At 44.8% G+C, this 13,255-nt stretch overlaps 1 long non-coding RNA gene across 1 annotated transcript in view; it reads right to left on the bottom strand.

Annotated features, from left to right (window-relative positions):
• Nucleotides 1–1,113: 1,113 nt before the first annotated feature.
• LOC122431750 overlaps nt 1,114–13,255 on the bottom strand; it is a 40,830-nt gene continuing 28,688 nt past the window's right edge. The window contains exon 4 of the long non-coding RNA XR_006266624.1: nt 1,114–4,701. This is a non-coding gene — a long non-coding RNA (uncharacterized LOC122431750). The remainder of the gene's footprint in view (nt 4,702–13,255) is intronic.

Genomic DNA, 13,255 nt, shown 5'->3' with positions numbered 1-13,255 from the left:
TGAGATAGTTGGATGGCATCATCAACTCAGTGGACATGTGTTTAAGCAAACTCTGGAAGATAGTGAAGAACAGGGAAGGCTGGTGTGCTACAGTTCAAGAGGCTGCAAAGAGTTGGACACAACTTAGCAACTGAACAACAACGAAAAAAAACCAAGACCCCACTCCTCTCCCCAAATTCAGAACCAACTGCACAATTGAATTAGAGTCATATTTAAACAAGAGAATCCAAATGTCAGATTCATCAGATAAAAGTTTGGTTTGAGCATGGAAGTCTGTGAAATCATGGGCTTCCTAACACTTCACCTGAAACTAGCATTTGAAAGCACCCAGTCAAGGGCAGTTCCACATGACTGTGTACCCTCCTCAGTCCCATGAGACCAGACAGTTTTCTTAACCACATGGCAGAAAACAGACTGGAACATTGCCCCTCTGCAGGCAGGCAGATCCAAAGAGAGAAAGGAAAAATCAATTAACCAATGGCTCTCAAACTTGAGTGGGCATCACAACTACCTAGTGGCCTTAACACACAGATGCGTGGGCCCATCCTAAGGAGCTTCTGATTCAATAGGCTGGGCTGTGGCCTGATAATTTGCATATCTAACATCTTTCCTAATGATATTGATGCTGCAGGTCTCGGGACCTCTAATCCAAGCTGTGCTGTGCTTAGTCGCTTAGTCGCGTCTGACTCTTTGCGACCCCATGGACTGTAGCCCGCCAGGCTCCTCTGTCCATAGGGATTCTCCAGGCAAGAATGCTGGAGTAGGTTGCCATGCCATCCTCCAGGGGATCTTCTCAACCCAGGGATCGAACCCAGTTCTCCCGCACTGCGGGCAGATTCTTAAGCATCTGAACCACCAGGGAAGCCCAAGAATACTGGAGTGGGCAGCTTATCCCTTCTCCAGCAGAACTTCCTGACCCAGGACTCAAACCAGGGTCTCCTGCATTGCAGGCGATTTCTTTACCAGCTGAGCTACCCAGGAAGCCTCTAATCTAAGCTCAGTATTTTCAGCTGAGAGCCACTGATCTAAGCTAAGTATCCACAACAACTTCTCTCAAACTCAGCAACCTGATCAAGTCACTGCTCCCCTGCTGAGGGGCAGCAGGGAGGAGGGAGGAAATACAGAGTCTCCAGAGACCCAGGCAGAGAGCTTTCTGCATGGAGTGAGGTGTGGGTGCCCCCCACAACCCCAGCCTGTTGCATCTTTAGTGATTCTTGTTCATGGAGTGCTTGTTGATTTACTGACAAGAATAAAAGCAATGATATTATAATTGTACTTCACTGTATTAACTACAAGATCATTTGTTACAATACCAGTATAATTCCTAAGAATAGTTATATTACTCTTCTAGTTAAAAATAGAGTTTCATAATTTTCAATGTGTTGATCTAAGATGAAACAGCATAACAGATGGGACGAGGGGAGAATTCTTATAATTCTTCTCCTTGAAGTTATAAGCAATGGTGAATTGGAAGTTGCTCTAGACTTTACACTTGTGCTACTGATTTGAACAGTTGGCAATCTGCATTAGAGAAACACTGAGGGGATTAGTATCTTCCCCTAGGAGCTTACGGGATCAGGATTGTTGTACACCTTGGCTATTTTTTAAGTTCATTGACCTTGGGGGTGTCACATCCTCTTTCTGACCCACTTTCCTTATCTGTAAAAGACAACAGAAAGGTCTTTACCCTGTTATCTTCCTCTGTTTAGCCTTGAGTACTTTCTATTTCTGCATGGTACAAGTTCATCTGGTTCTTGCTGATTGAGAGCCCTTGAAATCAAGTAACTCATCTCATTCAGTAAAGCAGAAAAACAAACAAACAAAAAAAACATGGCTACAAGGGAGGTAGAAGTCTGGTGAAATGCTGACTGTCAACTTGGCCTTCTTTTCAGCCTGAACTGATTTGATTAAAGGAGAAGATAAGAGTGACTCCCACCCCTGGGTCTAGAGAAGAGATCTTTATGCTAAGCAAGCAGCCAGAAGGAGTTTAAACATTCCTCCAGCCTTAGAATATCTCCCAAGGTTGAAAAAGCTAAATCAAATCAAAATTTTGTCATCATCAAGCATTCGAGAGGAATAATTTTCATCACGCTAGGAGAGCGTGGTTTCTCTGCCTGCTTGGAGAAATATCTGCTAGGAGGATTTGGAGACAGGTAAAGAGGACCCAGTAGATGGGTCTCCTTGTATCTGATGAAGCTGACATTTGACTTCTCTTGTTTAAATATGGCTTTAATTTCCCTTATGCTGTTCGTCCTGAATTTGGGGAGAAGGGTGGGGTATCATTTATTGGGCCCTTTATAACCACAACAGTTATTTATGTTTCCTTATGCCAGATGCCATGCCCATGTAAAGCTGAAGGAGATTTGAAGGGGTCCAGCTCACTCACTCTACACTTAAGGCAACTGAAGCCTAGAGAGGGGAAGATACTTACTCAAGTTCATTCAGGAAACTAACTGGAGGTGGAAGAGTTCCAGCCCTGGAATAGAACGAGGCAGGTTCATCAGGGGTCACATTAAAACCCATTCATCAGCTGCGAGTGTTGGTTGGCTAGGCTAGCTTTCCAAGCCCACAGATGGTAACCAGCTATCAAGTCTGGGCAGGGGTGCATAGAGGGTTGGAAGCCACTAGAGCTGAAGCCAAGGCATGGTTGAGAGCCTGGTGGCAAAGATGGATGGAGTGAGAGAAAGAAGTCTGCCAAAGACAAAGCCACCAGGAGCCAAAAATTTGAGAGACAGAGAAGGACCGGTCAGAGGGGTCCAAGCCAGAGAGTGGCACAAACAGACACCCAAAGAGATGTGCACCTCAGCAAGGACCAGTTAACACTATCCATGTAAGTGAGGGGTTCTAGCAAAATATGGACAAGAAAGAAGCCCGCTGGGTTTAGTAACATGGAGACTGAACTGACCTCAGTGGGAACAGACAGGGAAGCGGGGGCAGAGGGAGAAGCCTGAACAAAATGAATTGACAAGTGAGTCTGAGAAGAGGGGAGGTCCTGAATATAGACTCTGCAATGATATGTTTAACAGAGCCCAACACACAGTATGTGATCAGAAACATGGGAGTAGAGAAGAAGGTGATAAAGGTAAACCAGAGGAATGTATATTCCAGGATGAGAAGAAAATGCCACGCAGCGCACAGCAGAAGGATGAGAAGCTAAGGTTTCTGTGGAACTCTTTGTGGTAAATTGATGCTTATGTATTATTCAAAGACACGTATCCATATATTAAATTACAAGACTGAAGAGACAACAAAGAGAAAGGTCTCCTCTCCCTCCAGACAGATTCTTTGCGTCTCTGGCACATCTTCTATTCAGTCTAAATATTTATGGAGAGAGCTTTACTTGGAGTTGGACCATCTCCTTCAAGGAATCTTAGGCACATGACAAAGAAGAAGAGCAAGATGATGAATGCAGGCTGCGTGGTGAGGTGGGTGGGAGTGCCCGGGGCAGGGGTTTCTGAGCACTGCATTTTCCAGAGAGAAGTTTGGAGGGAATTTGACCTTATGGGCAGGGACACAGTAATCATAACCTGTAGGAACATCTCAAGATGGGTCATCAGAATGATTCATTTGCTGTTATGTCTGTCTTTCTGTGTGTTAATGTTGAGATATTGTCAGTGATGACTCCTGGGAAGGAAAAGATGGAAAAGCCCTTCTCCGTTTGACTGCCATTCACTTATCTCTGACCCACAGAGCCCGTGACCTGGTTCTTGCCTACATCTCCATCTCCGTCACTTTCAACAGTAACCCTCACTAACCCAGCTCCACCCACGCTGGCTTTCGCTGTTGTTCAAATACATCAAACTGGACCAGGCTCAAGACATCAGTCTTGTTTTTCCTCTGTCTAGAAGGTATTTTCAAGATTCTTCTCCATCTCTTCTTTGAGCAAAAGATATGCCCCTGAAAAGGCCTTCTCTGACTACTCTTTTTAAAATAAATACTGCTGGGAACCTACTGGATAGCACAGGGAGCTCAGCTCAATGCTCTGTGATGACCTAGATGAGTGGCGTGGGGGGGGTGGGAGGGAGATCTCAGAGGGAGGGGATGTCTGTATACATATAATTCGCACATGCATGCATACAATTCAGAACATAATTCACATTGTCATACATCAGAAACTAACACAACGTTGTAAAGCAACTATACTTCAATAAAAGACACACATACATATGTAAAAAATAAATCCTAACCCCATATCATTCTTTAGAACTTTGCCTTGTTATATTCTTCACAATACTGCTACTTGAATAATTACGCATGTGTTTCGTCTCTCCCACTAAATAGAGGAGCATTTTGCCTTAGTACTGCATCCCCTAATATGAGCACCTGGCACAGAAGAGGTGCCCGATAAATATTTAGTGAATGGGTGAAATCATGAATTGGTTGAATCCATTAATCCTCCAGGAAGGCATTTCCATTCTCCCAGGCTTGGGTAGGTGCCTCTCATCTCTGCTTCCACACTGTCCAGGTGTCTACGCCACGTGACTATATGATGTATGAGAATAAAATGTTCTTGTGGCTGGCTCTCCCAGGTGTTGGTAAGTTCCTAAAGCTCATGAATCATGGCTGATTTATCTTTGTCTCTCTGGCATCTCACATGGTGTCATTGTTCACTGGACTGAAGGGGAATGGTTTCACACGCTAAATACCAATAACTGAGCAGTGGGACAAACGGTGGACTCTTGGGATTTAGCAATGATTCACCTAGAAGAAGGAGAGATGGTGCTGCCATAAATGACATTTAAATCAATCAACAAAATATATTAAATAACCATTCAGAGTGATATCCTTGGTCAGAAAGCAGCATTTTGAATCAAAGGACAGTCGTCTCTATTCTAGCCATGGCCTTTATGTCATGGGCCATTCCCATCCATACAGTGAGAAGATTAGGCCATGCAATGTCTAGAAGTATCCATGTTCTTTCAGGATTCGATATACCTAGGACAGTGAACACTGCAATGGAGTAAGAAAAATACAGAGAATGCATATATCCTGCCCTCAGAAAAGGCAACCATGCAAGGATTTAGAGCCAAAGCCAACTGGATTTGAACCCAGATGCTGGAATTTACAAACTCTGTGAATTGAGGAAAATGCATTAATTAGTCTAGGGGCTTCCCTGTGTGGCACAGTGGTAGAGAATCCACCTGCTAATGCAGGAGACTAGTTCAGTCCCTGGATTGGGATGATCCCTGGAGGGGGAAATGGCAACCCACTCCAGTCTTCTTGTCTGGAGAATCTCAAGGACAGAGCACCATGGCAGGCTACAGACCATGGTGTCACAAAGAGTCAGACACAGCATCTAAGCAGAACACAGTTCAATAAAGGGTACCATGTTTTGCCCTTCTTCGTATATCCCATGACAAGCCTTTTAGGTCAAGTTGCCTTAAGAACTAGAAAATTCTTCTATAGACACCACTCAGCAGAATGAAGATCTCAAATGCTGCTTAAGTCAGCCGACCCCAAAATGGGAAGAGACACCCCCCCTCACAAGACTAAAGTTTTCCAGATCTTCCCCTTGGGGCCCCTGAGCAGACTCCATCTGTGTTACCCGGGAAGTTTCTGGAGCCATTTCTTTGCTAGAATTCCACAGTAAACATTCTTACAAATGACTTACCGCCTGTCACAACACTCTGCAGCTCCCTTTCCAGAAAGGATTCCTACAGGATGAGGTCAGTCGCTCACTATCCGAGACTTCCATTTTTTTTCACCCCTTTTGGTCTTGCTGTTAGGATGCTGAGCAACAGTCTCTGGCTACATCAAGGGGTTGTTTCCAACAGCTGTGGGAGCAAAACGTTCCAGCAGCCTAAGACAGAGCCGAGGGGATCCAGGGAGATAACGCACAGGCTCTGAATCCATTAGGGGAAATTCCAAGTCAGCAGATGGCATAGCCTTGAAGTACAGTTAATGAGAAGTTCTGGGAGGGAGGTTCAGGGTGGGGGGACATACGTATACCTGTGACTGATTCATCCTGATGTATGGCAGAAATCAACACAGCATCATAAAGCAATTATCTTCCAATTAAAAACAAATTTAATTAAAAAAAATGAGGTCCTAGATACACTTCTAGAGGATTTGGAAATGGATCAAATGTGAAAGTATTAATACCTGTCCTCTCATAGACACTTTCATTCATCAGCAGACCCTGATGCCATGAATGATGTTCCTTCTCACCAAATGTTGGGGACCCTTGAAAGGACTTCAGCTAAGCACACTGCAGAGTGCATATGATGCCTTACTTGACAGCCTGCCAGCAGTCCCCTCCACACAGGCGTGCGGGCTTTCATGTGAACCTCCCCCTCTTCTTTCTTCACGGGGACCACAAAGTCTCGGGGAATGTCAGGCATGTGCCTACCCACATGTTCTCATATTGCTGAATCAAGAATCAATTTAATAAATCACTTCATCCTCCATTCCATGTAGCTAGCTAATGCTTGATTCACGATGGATGCAGAGGTAAGTGCTGAACAGATTATTAAAATAAAGACTCTTGGCCAGCCTAACTTAGGAGATGCCTATTCCTTTCTCTTTCAATGTGTGTGCTCAGCTGCTTCAGTCCTGTCCGACTCTTTGCGACCCCCTGGACTATAACCCGCCAGGCTCCTGTGTCCAGAGGATTTCCCAGGCAAGAATACTAGAGTGGGTTGCCATTCCTTACTCCAGGGGATCTTCCTGGAGCGTCTTGGATCCTGAAGCTGAATTTCACCCCCAGCCTCCTGAGCAAGTTTCCTAATGTCTCTGAACCTCGAGTCTTTTCTCTTAGAAAAGTCATAGAATGGCAATAATAAGAGAATCTGTCTCCTAGGCTTACTGGGGGGAGAAAGGGTCAACACGTGGAAAGTAGTGCTGGACATTGAGTAGGATCTCAACAGATGTTAGCCATGACTTCCGAGGCCAGCGGTAGCAGTACAGAAATAGTGGCTGGCCACAGTGACGGCAGTACTGGTAGTTGTGACAGTATGGTAACGTGCTGCGCTCATCACTGCAGTCCTGTCTGATTCTCTGCGGCCCGTGGACTGTGGCCCGCCAGGCTCCTCCGTCCATGGGACTCTCCAGGCAAGAATGCTGGAGTGGGTTGCCATGCCCTTCTCCAGGGGATCTTCCTGACCCAGGAATCACACTCTTGTCTCCGGTGTCTCCTGCATTTGCAGGCAGGTTCTTTTACCGACTGAGTTACTGGGAAGCCCAGCACAGTAACAGAGGAGCCTAACAAGACTAGTAGTATAGTATTCAGAATAGCAGTAGTACTCACGTCATAGTCGTGGTGTAGTGGTATATTAATAGCAATATACTATAGTGGTGTAGTTTTCATAGTAGTGGGAACGGCAGGTATAGTTACACAGTAGTAATGGCAGTAGTATCAAGCTAGTAAAACATTAGAAATAAAATTCTAAAGTAGCGCTGGCAGAAATAACAGTATTGAAGCACGGCGGTAACAGTAGTAGTATTTGACAGGCACCAGACGTGGGCCCTTGGACTCAAGGAGCCCCTAGTCCCCCAGATTCTCTGAATGTCCAAGATGAAAGGGGGCTTTGGGGACCATCTAGCGCATGCCCACATCATAGCCGTGAGAACACTAAGGTCCAGAAAGTGAAGAGGCCCGCGTGGGACCTCCTGGAGTGAATGTCACAGTGTGGGCTCCAACTCTAGTCCCCTCATTCTCCCTCCGGGACTTTAGCCACTGAACCATAGTCAGTCATTTACAAATCTCCTCTTACCGTCTACCTACTCAACCTCCCCAAATCCACTTTCCTCCCACCCCAAAAAAGCTACATTTCCCCAAACAAGTCAGGCTCCCTGCTACCTCTGTGGTTTTACATATGCCATTTCTTCTACCTTAAAGACCCTACCTCGCTGCTCATCTCAGTAAGACCTACTCATCCTTTGTCATTCATTTCCTTTTTATCTTTTCTATTATTAATTAATTTATTTTAATCGGAGACTAATTACTTCACAATATTGTGGTGGTTTTTGCCATACATTGACATGAATCAGCCATGGGTGTACATGTGTTCCCCGTTCTGAACCCCCCTCCCACCACCCTCCCCACCCCATCCCTCAGGGTCGTCCCCTCATCTCCTTTTTAAATTGGTTCTTAAGTCTTCTCTCCATCCTGGTTCATGGGCTGCATCAGAGCAGCTTATTTTCTTTTTTCTTTTCTTCTAACATGGTTTATCCTAGCATTTATTACACAGAGTTGGAATCCATTTTTTAAGAACAGGCATTATTGTAGTTTACAAATATTAATTCATTTAGTCCTCATAAGAATCCCTATGAAGTTCTCTAAATGTATTTGCTTTATCTCTTTACTAGGCCACTCGTTTATTCAGAAATATTTGTGGAGCACATACTTATGGCCATGCGTTAGGCCCATTCCTGTCATTTCTGTGAACAAGAAATGTTCACAGTGTTAGCTCTGTCCTCAAGATGCTTACAATCTAACGGGAGAGACAGGCAAGGAAGCAGCTGATTTCAATACAACAAACCAAGTCTCAGAATAGGAGAGGCCCTGAGAGCAAATGGAAGGGGCACAACCCAACCTGGGAGGGGGCGAACAGAAGGCTTCTTGGGGGATGTGGCATCTAGGTTTGGACTTGGAGAATGGGTTATTTGGATGGAGAAAAGTGGTAAAAATCTTCTAGAGCGGAGAGAAGTGCATGATCAAAAGACAGAATGAGAATGCAGGCCGGAAAAGTTGGGGAATGGGATGGGGAGGACATAGAGTCAGGAAGAGCTGCCAAAGAGGGGCGGTCAGCAGGGAGGGCTCCACTGGCCTCACCACTCAGGTGACTCAGGACTCCTGAGAAAGGGATGCTGTTGCCTCATTACTTCTGTGTTCCTCATTACCCAGCACAATCTAGCACAGACTAAGTACCTAATGTGTGTGTGTGTATTAGTCACTCAGTCGTGTCTGACTCTTTGCTACCCCATAGTCTGTCCGTGGAATTCTCCAGGCAAGAATACTGGAGTGGGTTGTCATTCCTTTCTCCAGGGGATCTTCCCAACTCAGGGATCAAACTGGGGCCTCCTGCATTGCAGGCAGATTCTTCACCATCTCAGCTACTAAGGAAGCCCCGTGAGTATTCTTCAAATGATTACTTGAATGAACAAGCTATGGATAAAGAGCAGAATGCTCTTAGGACTTCACAGAAACTCCTTTTGTTTATGTTTATGGGTTTCTAATATTTGAGAGGAACAATTCTATCCCCAAACACTCCAGGTACAGACTATCCAGGGCTCACTGTGTCCAGAACACAATTGATAGGACTTTTTCTAAAGAAGTCTCCAAAGAGTTCCAGTTTCAGGGAGCCAGAATGGGGACATGTGTTTGTCATTTTACAGATGTGAGGGGAAAAAAAGGGAAGATTCTGAGTAAGCATCAGTCTGAGCCCAAGTGATAAGAGAGTTGAGTAGAGACGGAACAACATTAAATGAAACTTTTTGAAAATACACAGAAGTACATAAATCATCCATAGTCATGTTGTCCTGATTAGAATCCCAAAATAGAAAAAAGTTATTTTCTTTTTTGCTATTATTTCATCACAGCTGGCAATTCAACACGCCTGGGGGCCTGGAGCTTGTGGATCTTTAAGTTGGGAGCTGGAAAGACTGACCTCAGAGTACTACCTTGCAGCCAGTTCTCAGAAAAAAACCACAGCACTGAGTGTGGGCTCCTGGGATTCCATGGAGACCTCTCATTCCAGCCCAGGCTTTCAAGGAGATAAGGCTCCCTTTGGGGGTTGGCTGGCAGAAGAAAGAAACAGTTAAACGATAGAGTCATACCAGGCATGGTGCCAAACACCAAGTAGCCCTAAGGGTCACTGGCTAAGAACCAGGCCAACAGGGGTCTGCCAATCAATTACTTACACAGCACCCTCTGTGTCTATGACTGTACTGAGACAGCAGTCCTTGCCCAACACTCATGGCATGGTGGGTAGAAAGAGAAGAGTCCCCACAGACATCAAGATGTATTTCCAGTTGCTGGTCCTATCATTATGCATTGCTTACCCAAGCTAAATCTTCCAAATTTTGCCTGGAAATTAAAAAAAAAGAAAAGGTTATATAGGATAGAATGAAGTAGAGATGGAAGGAAGAGAAAGAACGGAGCAAAGATCATCAAACAGAGCTATGCTGCTGTGAGAATGAAATGAAATCGCATATTGAAAGCTCAGTTCCTTGCCCCCAGAATGACTAGTGCCCTTCCTTACATTTGCTCACTGTCCACAGAACGGCCTTTTAAAGTCCCCTTGTAACTCAGACTCATGGGAAAAGAGCCTGATGCTGGGAAAGATTGAAGGCAGGAGGAGAAGGGGAAGAGAGAGGATGAGATGGTTGGATGGCATCACCGACTCAATGGACATGAGTTTGAGTAAACTCCGGGAGTTGGTGATGGACAGGGAGGCCTGGCGTGCTGCAGTCCATTGGGTCACAAAGAGCTGGACACGACTGAGCAACTGTACTGAATTGTTACTCAGTTCAGATGTTCCAACATTTGAGCAAATGAACAGAAATGAACTCTACTATTGTCCTCAAGGGAACAAGGATTTAATAAGCAAGCCTTCAGGAATCGCCCCTGCTGGTGAGGGCAGGGAGGAACATCTGCTCATGGTGAACGCGTCACGCCCACCTGGAAGTGTCTTGATGGCTGTGCCCCACACTGCTTGCAAAATCATTAATATTTTTTAGTTTAAACATTGAAAATTCAGAATTAGGTCTAGATGACAGTTTGGGGGTCAGTCGTGCCTAGGACAAAAATCTCAGTTCTACCAACTACCCATGTGTAGTTCTGAAAGTGTTATTTAATCTCTGAAACCCCATTTCCTTTGCCATAAATTAAGATAATATCTATACCTCCTAAAGTTTACACATTAGAAGTTATCAAATATATGAAATTGTCCAGGAGGTGCTCATCAACTTCAGTCTTTCATTCGCTCATTCAATCACCTTCCGTCAATCACTCATTCATGCGAGGAATGGGCATCAATCACCTCCAGGGTGCCCAGAGGTACCCTAGGGACCTGTGATGCAGTTGTGAGCTAAGCCCTTCCTCTGCCCTTATGAACTGTAGGGAAGACAGGCGATTAAAAGATAAACAAATAGATTTCTCCCAGCCGTAAATTGTGCTGTGAAGAGAAAGAAGCAGAGTGTACAGTGGTAAGAGTGATGGTGCCAGAAATAAACACAAGATTTTTTCCCCTTTGTTCACACATTTCTTCTCCTTTTGAATTCCAAATTCTCCCACCCTCTGATCTTGGCCCCCAGGAAGCATGAGTGAAAAGTTAAGAGTCTGCTGGACTGAGTCATCTGACATCTTTGAAATAAAGTGGTAGACACCAATAGACAAGTACATGGTCAACAGGATGGACAGCCTGGGTGTCTCTTTGGAGACCCTTGGAGACTTGCAGCTATGCTGTCTCCGGACTTGTCATAGCTGACACGACAGAGACAACTTTTGGGGCATGAGACTTCCCCTCAAAGAAGGCAGTCCTCAATAATGCCATCTTTGTTGCTGAAGAACATCAGCTACCTTGTTCTGAACTGGGTCCAAGTCGAAGGGAAAGAAGGGAACAGCCAGCTGTGAAAAGATCAATTTGTTTCCAATCCACTTTCTCTTACCGTCAGAGAGGCTGGCTCCCCGACACTGGCTGGCTCTGTCAGGGACAGACGCCAAGTAGGGCACAGACTGGAGAAACACCCCCTGTTCCCACTGAAGCAGGAACATTCAGCCTCTGAACAGAGTCTGTGGCAGCTGTCTTGGAGAGACGCAGGTTGGGATAGCCAAGAGGGACGTCTCGTTTCTGCTTCAAAACTGGAACAATTCAAATCCTCTTCTCATGAGAAAATGCCTGTTAGCTGGCTGTGGGAGAGCCAGCGCTCCCATATACCATGATTAGGAGTAACCTCTAAACTGACGTGGCGTCTTCAGAGACCCATGTGACAGTATTTATGGAAACTGAAAGTTTGTTACAGCAGTCTGTTTCTAGGAATTTATCCTTCACATAAATTCTCAGAAGTGCACCAAGAAAAATGCAGGGGGGATCTTTATTGCAGCATCATTTGAACTAGCGAACATCTGGAATCAACTGAATATTATGCTGTAGCTAAAAAAAAAAAAAAGAAAATGAGGTACTTGTAGATTTGGGATTCCCAGGTAGTGCTAGTGGTGAAGAACTCGACTGCCAATGAAAGAAGACCCCAAAGACACAGGTTCGATCCCTGGATTGGGGAGATCCCCTGGGGGAGGGTATGGCAACCCACTCCAGTATTCTTACCTGGAGAATCTTATGGACATAGGAGCCTGGCAGGCTACAGTCCATAGCGTCACAAAGAGTCAGACACAGCTGAAGTGATTTAGCATGCACACACACGCTTGTAGATTTACGTGGAAGGAGATCCAAAAGAAAAAAGAGTAAAGCAAAATGTAACTTTCTGCATATGGGAAAATCAATCTGTTATAGTGTAGTGTATCTATCAGTGTAGACATCCTGAGGCACTTCTGTTTATAGTTCTATCTAGATCCCAAGATGTGATCATCTCACATGGCAAAAGGACCCATGTAGGGTCCTACAGGTGTGCAAAATGCTAGCTATTAACACGTCTCATAGGTAGATGGCAGAATAAAAGTTCCCGCAAGTCTCTGTTCAGTCTGCTCCATATATAGACCTGTTTTTCTGCACCAGGATGAAATAGACTCAATAGCCAGATAGGTGGTAATTTGTTTAGACAGTTTATGACTTTTTCTGAGCTTCATTTGAATGAATAACTAAAACTCGACTCTCAGTATTTTCAGGTTTTCAGTCTCTTCATAATGGATGACCTATTTCCTTCTTTCAACAAACAGCACAGAGAACAAACATAAAGGAGCCTAATAACTCCCTAAATGAAAACACCAGTTCCTACTGGCACAATCAGAATTTGCTCCCTTTGAGCTCTAAAACATTCAGATTTTTTCTAGTCACCAATGTTACCAAGTTCATGGTGAGCACCAAATATTAAATAAAAAATAAGTAATTCTGTTCTTCCTGCCACTAGTTCAGTTCAGTTCAGTCACTCAGTTGTGTCTGACTCTTTGTGACCCCATGGACTGCAGCATGCCAGGCTTCCCTGTCTATCACCAACTCCCGGAGTTTACTCAAACTCATGTCCATTGAGTCGGTGATGCCATCCAACCATTTCATCCTCTGTCATCCCCTTCTCCTCCCACCTTCAATCTTTCCCAGCATCAGGGTCTTTTCAAATGAGTCAGTTCTTCACATCAGGT

This window comes from Cervus canadensis, chromosome 30 (assembly GCF_019320065.1).
Source record: "Cervus canadensis isolate Bull #8, Minnesota chromosome 30, ASM1932006v1, whole genome shotgun sequence".
In the NCBI taxonomy this organism is placed as follows: domain Eukaryota; kingdom Metazoa; phylum Chordata; class Mammalia; order Artiodactyla; family Cervidae; genus Cervus; species Cervus canadensis.
The sequence above is the reverse complement of the archived record's forward strand: the minus strand, read 5'-3'. Positions and strand labels throughout refer to the sequence as shown.